The sequence below is a fragment of the Leucopleurus acutus genome, assembly GCF_964270905.1.
Source record: "Leucopleurus acutus genome assembly, chromosome: 18".
Lineage (NCBI taxonomy): Eukaryota > Metazoa > Chordata > Mammalia > Artiodactyla > Delphinidae > Leucopleurus > Leucopleurus acutus.
Genome location: NC_139160.1, coordinates 68,389,303 through 68,401,886, shown reverse-complemented (window position 1 = coordinate 68,401,886; position 12,584 = coordinate 68,389,303). Strand labels below are relative to the sequence as shown.

Genomic DNA, 12,584 nt, shown 5'->3' with positions numbered 1-12,584 from the left:
AGCCTGTGCTCCGCAACGGGAGAGGCCACAGCAGTGAGAGGCATGTATACCACAAAAAAATAAAAAAATAAAAATAAATAAAATAAAATTCAAAAAAACATTTTTAATAAAAAAAAGTAGGAGATGCAACATGATATGAGTCAAGGTGGAATTTAAGATTAAACCACTTAAACAAGATAAAGATATTCTGTCATGATAAAAGGCAAACAGTAAGGTATTTCCTTACTGTATTTATATTACTCTCTTCCTACTTTCCAACTCCTGAACACCCTCTAACTATCACTGTCCAGGGATGTTTTTTCCTAAAAGAACAGGGGAATAGGGAGGGTGGGAGGGAGGGAGACGCAAGAGGGAAGAGATATGGGAACATATGTATATGTATAACTGATTCACTTTGTTATAAAGCAGAAACTAACACACCATTGTAAAGCAATTATACCCCAATAAAGATGTTAAAAAAAAAAAAAAAAAAACAGGGGAATATAGAGCCAAAAGGGAGGTTCTTCCATTACGGGTGAAGTTAGATCAGATAATATCTAGCAGTGATTTAAACTCCAGGAATATGAAGAATAAATTCTAGTGCCCAGATAGTTGGGAAAGGCTCAGACAAATATAGGAGCAACACTGGCTACAATGGGGAGCAAAGGCTGCCTTCTGAGTTTAGACCCAGGAGGTCTTCACTTTTGCCTAAACTCAGTTTGCCATGAAAATTCCAAAGAGAGCAGATGTTTGGATTTGCCCTCCTTTGGGCATCTGCCTGACTATGATTAGTGTGTGAGTGTATAACGTGCTCATGAGTGAGGGTTTCGTCGAGCCGAGTGTGTAGGTGTATTGTCCGTATTTGTGTTTACTTTTTTTTTTGATCTCATTTGTTCAGATTTTTTAATCTCTTGTGTTTTCTAGAGCTGCTCATGCCCCACCCCCACCTTTGTCTTTGCAGCACTCAAAAGTTATTTTCTTCCCATCAAATATATGCTGGCTAGAACAAGAGTTATTTCTGCTAGGCAGCATCTTACCCCCAGAGCTCTCCAGCTCTTCTGCCTAATAGTTTTAAATCGGAGATTGAAGAGTCAGTTTTTCCAAACCACCCGTTTTCCACGTTAGCTTGCGAGGCCTTTTCAATTCTTTTTGACTCCATGCGCCTCTGCTACACTGAAATAGGACACAGTTATGCTTACGGTGTCACCAGTTCCAGAGACGAAGGGGAAAAGGTGCACCAGGGCCCACCTAGCAGACGGGTTAGGTTGCTGCTGGGAGGTGGGGTGTCACTGTTCCCTTTGCTCAGGCAGGCTGTTTCCAGGAGCCCTCAGAAACTGGTCCCCACTCCTCTCCAGGGCTCTTCTCATCCCTCTATTCATATGCGTGTGTGTGTATTTTCCCTGTGACACTGGCAGTGACAGTAATTTCCCACCCAGAGAGAAGCTTGTGGTCCATGATGCTCCAAGAATGAATTTCCAAGTACTTGCCAGTGGAGATGCAGAAGCTGTGACAAGAGTGAGTCAGTGTTGCACTTTCAGAGCAACTGTATACTGCAGTAATAAATGGAAAATATCAGCAAAAAACAAAACAAAACAAAAAAACCCACACATACAGGCAAACAGTAATAAACCTATACTGTACGTATTATTTTGTAGATATATATGTAAACATTATTACAAGTGCAACGAAAGCTGAGAGATGTATACTGAAGCAGTTATGGATGAAATTATTTAATGTCTGACATTTGTGTTAAAATACTCCAGCTATAAGGCGTACAAGCAAGGAAAAGGAGGCATACATACAGGAAACAATACTGGCCAAGTTAAAACTGCTCTAAAAAATAAAATCTTATTTTTTAATAAATTATGAAAAACTTTATATATCTAAGACATCCTTGCATTTCTTTCTAAATAAAACAGATCCAATTTAAAAAAAGAGAGAGAAAAGATATAGAGGAAGTGAATAAAACAATAACCTTCAATAACATTGGGTTTTCTTTTGATTTTTTTTGTGAACTTGGGCAAGTTAATAACTTTGACTTTTTAATAGATATTACCTCATAAAATACTGAAGGTCTATCACAGAAGGGTCTAGAAAGATCTTTAAAGGCCTACCATTGAGAATGATACCACCATCAAATGGATTCACATTTAAGTCTGAATTTTTAAAGAACAGATAATGCCTATTATTAACTAGACCCCAGAAAAAGAATACTCCCACAGTTTGCTTCGAAAAAAATACATATAACTTTATTACTAAAATCTGGTAAAGACAGTATTTTAAAAAGAAATAAAAATATTTATATTCACAAAATCCAGCAAAATACCAAAAGGAAAATCACTATGTCTAATTAAAATGTATTCCAGGAATATAAAGGAAATGTATCAGAAGAGTCCATAATGTTAATAAATTAAAAGATAAAAGGGCCACTTCTTTCCTTATCAGTAGTAACTGGGAGATAATTAGGAATTTTGACCACAACTAGGGACAAAGAGGAGATCTTACAAGCCTTTAGAAGGAGAGAAAAATTTTAAATGATCAATAATCAGATGCATCTCAATATCAACAGTAGAAATTAAAAGAAAGCAATATAAGGCCTTCAAAAAGTCAATGAAAAATTATTTCCAATCCAGACTTTTATGTGCAAAATTCTAAAAGAAAACTTAGGAAAAAATTGTGACCTTAGGTCAGGCAAAGATTTCTCAGAAACTATATCAAAAGCACAATCCATAAGTTAAAAACTTGGTAAATTGGGCTTCATCAAAATTAAAAATTTTTGTGCTTCAAATGACACCATTAAGAAAATAAAAACGGGGGGAGCTTCAAAATGGCGGAAGAGTAAGATCTGGAGATCACATTCCTCCCCACAAATACATCAAAAATACAACTACATGTGAAACAACTTCTACAGAACATCTACTGAATGCTGACAGAAGACCTCAGACTTCCCAAAAGGCCAGAAACTCCACACGTACATGGCCATGTATCTGACAGAGTCTTGGTGCTCCTGCCAGGTGTCAGGCCTAAGCCTCTTAGGTGGGAGAGCCGAGTTCAGGACATTTGTCCACCAGAGACCTCCTGGCCCCACATAATATCAACCAGTGAAAGCTCTCCCAGAGATCTCCATCTCAACGCTAAGAGCCAGAGCCCCTCAACGACCAGTAAGCTCCAGCGCTGGACACCCCATGACAAACAACTAGCAAGACAGGAATACAACCCCACCCATTAGCAGAGAGGCTGCCTAAAATCATAATAAGGTCAGAGACACCCCAAAACACAACACCAGACATGGTCCTGCCCACCAGAAAAACAAGATCCAGCCTCATCCACCAGAACACAGGCACCAGTCCCCTCCACCAGGAAGCCTACACAACCCACTGAACCAACTTTACCCACTGGGGGCAGACACCAAAAACAACGGGAACTACAAACCTGCAGCCTGTGAAAAGCAGAAGCCCAAACACAGTAAGTTAAGCAAAATGAGAAGACAGAGAAGTACACAGCAGGTGAAGGAGCAAGGTAAAAACGCTCCAGACCAAACAAATGAAGAGGAAATAGACAGTCTACCTCAAAAAGAATTCAGAGTAATGATAGTAAAGATGATCCAAAATCTTGGAAACAGAATGGAGAAAAAACAAGTAATGTTTAACAAGGATCTAGAAGAACTGAAGAACAAACAAACAGTGACGAACAACACAATAAATGAAATAAAAAATTCTCTAGAAGGAATCAATAACAGAATAACTGAGGCAGAAGAACGGATAAGTGATCTGGAAGATAAAATAGTGGAAATAACTACTTCAGAGTAGAATAAAGAAAAAAAAAAAAAGAAAAGAATTGAGAACAGTCTCAGAGACCTCTGGAACAACATTAAACACACCAACATCCAAATTACAGGGGTTCCAGAAGAAGAAGAGAAAAAGAAAGGGACTGAGAAAATATTTGAAGAGATTATAGTTGAAAACTTCCCTAAAATGGGAAAGGAAATAGTTAATCAAGTCCAGGAAGCACAGAGAGTCCCATACAGGATAAATCCAAAGAGAAACACGCCAAGACACATATTAATCAAACTATCAAAAATTAAGTACAAAGAAAAAATATTAAAAGCAGCAAGGGAAAAGCAACAAATAACATACAATGGAATCCCCATAAGGTTCACAGCTGATCTTTCAGCAGAAACTCTGCAAGCCAGAAGGGAGTGGCAGGACATATTTAAAGTGATGAAGGAGAAAAACTTACAACCAAGATTATTCTACCCAGCAAGGATCATATTCAGATTTGACAGAGAAATTAAAACCTTTACAGACAAGCAAAAGCTAAGAGAATTCAGCACCACCAAACCAGCTTTACAACAAATGCTAAAGGAACTTCTCTAGGCAGGGAACACAAGAGAAGGAAACGACCTACAATAACAAACCCAAAACAATAAAGAAAATGGTAATAGGAACAGACATATCGATAATTACCTTAAATGTAAATGGACTAAATGCTCCAACCAAAAGACACAGACAGGTTGAATGATTACAAAAACAAGACCCCTATATATGCTGTCTACAAGAGACCCCACTTCAGACCTAGGGACACATACAGACTGAAAGTGAGGGGATGGAAAAAGATATTCCATGCAAATGGAAACCAAAAGAAAGCTGGACTAGCAATTCTCATATCAGACAAAGTAGACTTTAAAACAAAGACTATTACAAGAGACAAAGAAGGACACTACATAATGATCAAGGGATCAATCCAAGAAGAAGATATAACAACTGTAAATATTTATGCACCCAACAAGGAGCACAGCAATACATAAGGTAAATACTAACAGCCATAAAAGGGGAAATCAACAGTAACACAATCATAGTAGGAGACTTTAACACCCCACTTTCACCAATGGACAGATCAACCAAAATGAAAATAAATAAGGAAACACAAGCTTTAAATAATACATTAAACAAGATGGACTTAATTGATAACACAATTGGAACAGGACATTCCATCCAGAAACAACAGAATACACTTTCTTCTCAGGTGCTCATGGAACGTTCTCCAGGATAGATCATATCTTGGGTCACAAATCAAGCCTTGGTAAATTTAATTAAACTGAAATCATATCAAGTATCTTTTCAGACTACAATGATATGAGACTAGATATCAATTCCAGGAAAAAAATCTGTAAAAAATACGAGCACATGGAGGCTAAACAATACACTACTTAATAACGAAGTGATCACTGAAGAAATCAAAGAGGAAATAAAAAAAATACCTAGAAACAAATGACAATGGAGACATGATGACCCAAAACCTATGGGATGCAGCAAAAGCAGTTCTAAGAGGGAAATTTATAGCAATACAATCCTACCTTAAGAAACAGGAAACATCTCGAATAAACAACCTAATCTTGCACCTAAAGCAATTAGAGAAAGAACAACAAAAAACCCCCAAAGTTAGCAGAAGGAAAGAAATCATAAAGATCAGATCAGAAATAAATGAAAAAGAAATGAAGGAAACGATAGCAAAGATCAATAAAACTAAAAGCTGGTTCTTTGAGAATATAAACAAAATTGATAAACCATTAGCCAGACTCATCAAGAAAAACAGGGAGAAGACTCAAATCAATAGAATTAGAAATGAAAAAGGAGAAGTAACAACTGACACTGCAGAAATACAAAGGATCATGAGAGATTACTACAAGCAATTATATGCCAATAAAATGGACAACCTGGAAGAAATGGACAAATTCTTAGCAATGCACAATCTTCTGAGACTGAACCAGGAAGAAATAGAAAATATGAACAGACCAATCACAAGCACTGAAACTGAGACTGTGATTAAAAATCTTCCAACAAACAAAAGCCCAGGACCAGATGGCTTCAGAGACGAATTCTATCACACATTTAGAGAAGATCTAACACCTATCCTTCTCAAACTCTTCCAAAATAGAGCAGAGGGAGGAACACTCCCAAACTCATTCTATGAGGCCACCATCACCATAATACCAAAACCACACAAAGATGTCACAAAGAAAGAAAACTACAGGCCAATATCACTGATAAACATAGATGCAACAATCCTCAACAAAATACTGGCAAACAGAATCCAACAGCACATTAAAAGGATCATACACCATGATCAAGTGGGGTTTACCCCAGGAATGCAAGGATTCTTCAATATATGCAAATCAATCAATGTGATACACCATATTAACAAACTGAAGGAGAAAAACCATATGATCATCTCAACAGATGCAGAGTAAGCTTTCAACAAATTCAACACCCATTTATGATAAAAACCCTCCAGAAAGTAGGCATAGAGGGAACTTACCTCAACATAATAAAGGCCATATATGACAAACCCACAGTCAACATCATCCTCAATGGTGAAAAACTGAAACCATTTCTACTAAGATCAGGAAAACGACAAGGTTGCCCACTCTCACCACTATTATTCAACACAGTTTTGGAATTTTTAGCCACAGCAATCAGAGAAGAAAAGGAAATAAAAGGAATCCAAATAGGAAAAAAAGAGGTAAAGCTGTCACTGTTTGCAGATGACATGATACTATACATAGAGAATCCTAAAGATGCTACCAGAAAACTACTAGAGCTAATCAATGAATTTGGTAAAGTAGCAGGATACAAAATTAATGCACAGAAATCTCTGGCATTCCTATACACTAATGATGAAAAATCTGAAAGTGAAATTAAAAAAACACTCCCATTTACCACTGCAAGAAAAAGAATAAAATATCTAGGAATAAACCTACCTAAGGAGACAAAAGACCTGTATGCAGAAATCTATAAGACACTGATGAAAGAAATTAAAGATGATACAAATAGATGGAGAGATATACCGTGTTCTTGGATTGGAAGAATCAACAGTGTGAAAATGACGCTACTACCCAAAGGAATCTACAGATTCAATGCAATCCCTATCAAACTACCAATGGCATTTTTCACAGAACTAGAACAAAAAACCTCACAATTTGTATGGAAACACAAAAGACTCTGAATAGCCAAAGCAACCTTGAGAAAGAAAAATGGAGCTGGAGGAATAAGGCTCCCTGATTTCAGACTATACTACAAAGCGATAGTAAGCAAGACAGTATGGTACTGGCACAAAAACAAAAATGTAGATCAATGGAACAGGATGGAAAGCCCAGAGGTAAACCCATGCACCTGTGGTCACCTTATCTTTGATAAAGGAGGCAAGAATATACACTGAAGAAAAGACAGCCTCTTCCATAAGTGGTGCTGGGAAAACTGGACAGCTACATGTAAAAGAATGATATTAGAACACTCCCTAACACCATACACAAAAATTAACTCAAAATGCATTAAAGACCTAAATGTAAGTCTAGACACTATAAAACCGTTGGAGGAAAACATAGGCAGAACACTCCATGACATAAATCACAGCAAGGTCCTTTTTGACCCACCTCCTAGAGAAATGGAAATAAAAACAAAAATAAACAAATGGGACTTAATGAAACTTAAAAGCTTTTGCACAGCAAAGGAAACCATAAACAAGACGAAAGGACAACCCTCAGAATGGGAGAAAATATTTGCAAATGAAGCAACTGACAAAGGATTAATCTCCAAAATTTACAAGCAGCTCATGCAGCTCTATATCAAAAAAACAAACAACCCAATCCAAAAATGGACAGAAGATCTCAATAGACATTTCTCCAAAGAAGATACACTGATTGCCAACAAACACATGAAAGAACGCTTAACATCATTAATCATTAAAGAAATGCAAATCAAAACTACAATGAGATATCATCTCACACCAGTCAGAATGCCCATCATCAAAAACTCTAGAAACAATAAATGCTGGTGAGGGTGTGGAGAAAAGGGAATCCTCTTGCACTGTTGGTGGGAATGTAAATTGATACAGCCACTATGGAGAACAGTATGGAGGTTCCTTAAGAAAATAAAACTGGAACTACCATACGACCCAGCAATCCCACTACTGGGCATATACCCTGAGAAAACCATAATTCAAAAAAGTCATGTACCACAATGTTCATTGCAGGTCTATCTACAATAGTCAGGACATGGAAGCAATCTAAGTGTCCATCGACAGATGAATGGATAAAGAAGATGTGGCACATATATACAATGGAATATCACTCAGCCGTAAAAAGAAACGAAACTGAGTTATTTGTAGTGAGGTGGATGGACCTAGAGTCTGTCCTACAGAGTGAAGTAAGTCAGAAAGAGAAAAACAAATATCGTATGCTAACACATATATATAGAATCTAAGAAAAAAAAATGGTCATGAAGAACCTAGGGGCAAGATGGGAAAAAAGACGCAGACCTACTAGAGAATGGAGTTGACGATATGGAGAGGGGGAAGGGTAAGCTGGGACAAAGTGAGAGAGTGGCATGGACATATATACACTACCAAATGTAAAACAGACAGCTAGTTGGAAGCAGCCACACAGCACAGGGAGATCAGCTCGGTGCTTTGTGACCACCTAGAGTGGTAGAATAGGGAGGTGGGACAGAGACGCAAGAGGGAGGAGATATGGGGAGATATGTATATGTATAGCTGATTCACTTTGATATAAAGCAGAAAGTAGCACACCACTGTAAAGCAATTATACTCCAATAAAGATGTTAAAAAAAAAACCCCAAAAACTTCACATGGAAAAGTAAGAGTAATCAGGAAGAATATTCCTACTGGATACTGTATTATAATAAAAAGATATAACATCTAAAATAGTGTGGTACCAGCACATGAATAAACAGAAAGGTTAAAAAAAGAAAACAGTAAACATCTGCATACATATGAGAATTCAGTACATAATGAAAATGACTTCTAATTAATGTTTAAAAGAATGATTATTCAATAATGGCTGTGACAAACAGGTAACCATTTGAAAAAAATAAAATAAATTCCAGATGAACTGAAAACTTCACCAAGGAAGATGAAATTAGTACTAAAAGAAAACATGGAAGAAAAATGTTTCAATTATAATTGAGTAGGAAAAGTCTAAGTATATTACAACATCAGAAATGATAAAGAGATTTAGAAATTCAACTGCAAAATTTAAAAACAAAAATTTTCTCCCTAGAAAGAAAAAATATATACAAAGTCCAAAAGACAGGCAACAGGTGAGAGAAAAGTAGCCACAAATCATATCTGTATATTTTATATCTACATTCATTTGTTAATCCTGCCATGAAACAAACACAGTTCCTGGACTGGAGAAGGAAGCAATTGTTTACTCACAGAGCATCTTCACACCATTTCTCACACCCCAATTCCCCATGGGTCTAACGTCCCTGTGCGTGCAGAGGGTTGTCCGCCTATCACAGGGGCAGAACCCCAAAAATATTTATCTCAGAGCTTATATAAGAGTTGCTGGGGACTTCCCTGGTTGCGCAGTGGGTAAGAATCCGCCTGTCAATGTAGGGGACACGGGTTCGAGCCCTGGTCCGGGAAGATCCCACATGCCACAGAGCAACTAACCCCGTGTGCCGCAACTACTGAGCCTGCACTCTAGAGCCCACGAGCCACAACTACTGAGCCCATGTGCCACAACTACTGAGCCTGTGCACCTAGAGTTCATGTTCCACAACAAAGAGAAGCCACCGCAATGAGAAGCCCGTGCACCGCAATGAAGAGTAGCCCCCACTCGCCACAACGAGAGAAAACCCATGCACAGCAACTAAGACCCAACACAGCCATAAATAAATAAATAAATGTATTTCTTAAAAAAAGAGTTCCTGGCACGTCTGCCCTTCTTCATCTCTGGAGAGAGAGCAAACTTGGCTCTGGGAAGTAAACAAATCCTTCTGGGGAGAGAGGAGGAAGGCCTCTATTTACCAATCTGGAATGTCAACAAATGGCTCTGGGGAAAGATAAGGCTTTCTCTCTAGCACTCTATCTTTAAAGCTGTTATCATTTAATCAGGTGCCAGAGGTCTTTGGTTAGAAAGCCCTCACTCTTTAAAAATGTGAAAATATTCATGAAGCAGTGCTTCCTGATGATATCACAAATGGCTAATTTCCCCAAAAAATAAAAACATCTATAAGTCAATAAGAAAACCCAAAGGGCAAAGGAAATGTAAAGGAATCTATGAAGAAAAATTCATCCTCACTCATAATAAGAAAAATGAAAATGTGACACATTTTTCACTACCATACAAAGATCCAAAGGCAAAACTTGCCTTTTGGCCAGGCAAGTTCTTCTATAAAAGGCAACTTGATAATACTTCACTAAATTATAAAAGGACATATCACTTTCCAGGCAATTCTACTTCCACATGTGCAAAATGATGACATATAGGGTCTTTCAATAACTGCACTATTTGCTAGAGCAGAATACTGCAAAAATTATCACTAGGAAACCAAAGAAATTATATGACTGTACCTCCATACAACTGAATATTAAAAATCACAAAAATGAAGAAGGTAATGCTTTAAATTAGGTATGGAATACTACAAAAGATATATTTTTAAGTAAAACAAAGGTTGTCTCTGCAGGAAAAATACATGGTTGTGGTAACAAAAATGTGGTATGGGAAATTGTTTTTCCAATGTATACTCTTCTGAACAATTCAGATTTTCTTTTAACCAAGTATTACCAATTCTTAGTATTTCAATTCAGTGAAGTAGGAAACTATAAAGTTATTCAAGCAAAATTACATATCATTTATTTCATTAAAATAACATTTTAATAAAACTGTATTTTTTGGTAAAGTATCCATATCTATCCATCTTTCAAATGAAGACAGAAGGAAACAGGTGAGCATGGGTGGATACATATGTGCACTCCTACTAGGAGAAATGAACAGAGACCATTCCAAGCAAAGGGGTAACATGATAAAGGCACACAGAGGTCAAACTGAATTCAGGGAAAAGAAAGGAGAGATTAAGGCCACAGAGAAAAGGGACTTGTAATGCAAAAGCATTTAAATTTTATCTTTCAGCAAAGGCAAAGAATGACTTTAAAAACAAACATATATGGGGATAGCATAGATAATCCTCATACATAAATTCTGACCAGACTGAGAACAAAACCAGTATTTATGCACCAAACGTGGTGACTTTCTCAGTGTTTCTCTTTAAGGAGAAACAGTATTTATTTCAAATATCGCTCTTAAGAAAATCCAGCGAAGTGAAGATGCTACTCACATTTCTATTACCAGGAAAAAATGTACAAATACTAAAGCTGGAAAAAGTGACAATTCAATCAGGAAATTTCAAGGAAAAAAAAAAACACAAAGAAAATTATAGCTCTCCAGGCTCAAACTGAAACACTAATTAGAGATAACATATATCTTAGAAGATAAACAATGTGGTGAATGTGCCTTAAGTATTATAATTTAAGGTTAGCAAAGAAATTTGAAACAGAAAATCTACTATTAAAATGACATTTGAATTGTTTAAACAATATTGGAAAGATGTCATTGAAATATCTAAGAATGTCTTTCTGAATACTAATCCAAGATCCTTTTTCATGCTCCCATTCAGTTTCACCCTCCACCAGCAAATATCCCTCCATCACACAGATGCTTCTTAAAAAAATCAAAATTAATTTGTCTGGTAACTGACAAGATTACTGCCACTGGAAGCAAATGCAAGAGAGAAAAGAGATACTGTTACACATTAAATGGGAGACAAATTATAAAAGTGCTATTAAACAGCATAAAATTAGGTACTATGAGATCTAATATGATAACATTCTTTATGAATTTCATTTTTTCCTGAAATTCATTTATAATCTTTTTTGAGGGTACTGAACATAATTTCCTGGCAAGCCATCCATGAAACAAACTATAAACATAGGTACCTAAATGATTTAGACTCCCTACACAGAATTATTTGATAATAAATATCAACTTTTGGAAGTCTTATAACAAAAACAACCATGGGCCAAACTTAAAAAAACTTACAGGCTGAGATAAATGAGCCAGAAACAAATAAAAAATAAATAGATTGAAAAAAAATCAGAACGTAGTAACGAAGTGCCCTAAACAAACACTGGTTATTAATTTTGCAAATTCTGTTAAATACCCCAATTAAACCATCCAGTATTCATTGTGCCTTGAATAAAATAAAAATATACTGTAGTCACTTCAAATTGCATTCAGAATCGTATTACAAGCTATTAGTCTCATCATGACATAACAGTCTCCATTTTAATCAAAAACATGATTTCCCAGCTAATTATCTAATTAGACATTTTCATTATAAAGACATATTTTTAATCAAAATCAAATTAATCTTTAAAAGGCAAAATTCTGCCACTTCTAAAGATGTTCACAAGAATAGAATACAAGCTAAAAAAGTTATTTCAAGCAGGAGTATCGTAAGTTTTGAGCAAAAATTACTGAGGTTAATAACTATACAAACTATAAATATGTATTACCATTGGTCTCAAATGCATCTAGATACATAAATTCTTCCACAGTAAATGAAAATCAGTCTCATGGTATAATCTCATAAGCACAATGTTGAGAAAAGAAACCAAATATAAAAATCATACAATATAATCCCACTGATTTAAAGTTTAAAAAAGAAACAGGCAAAATTAATTCTATTTCCTAGGTGTGCATAAATAAAAGGAAGAGCTATCCAGAAATATAAGGAGATGTT

General features: G+C 36.2%; 1 protein-coding gene across 1 annotated transcript in view; it reads right to left on the bottom strand.

The window, feature by feature from the left end:
- PCCA (propionyl-CoA carboxylase subunit alpha) overlaps window positions 1–12,584 on the bottom strand; it is a 364,039-nt gene that overhangs the window by 198,678 nt on the left and 152,777 nt on the right. The window lies entirely within an intron of this gene.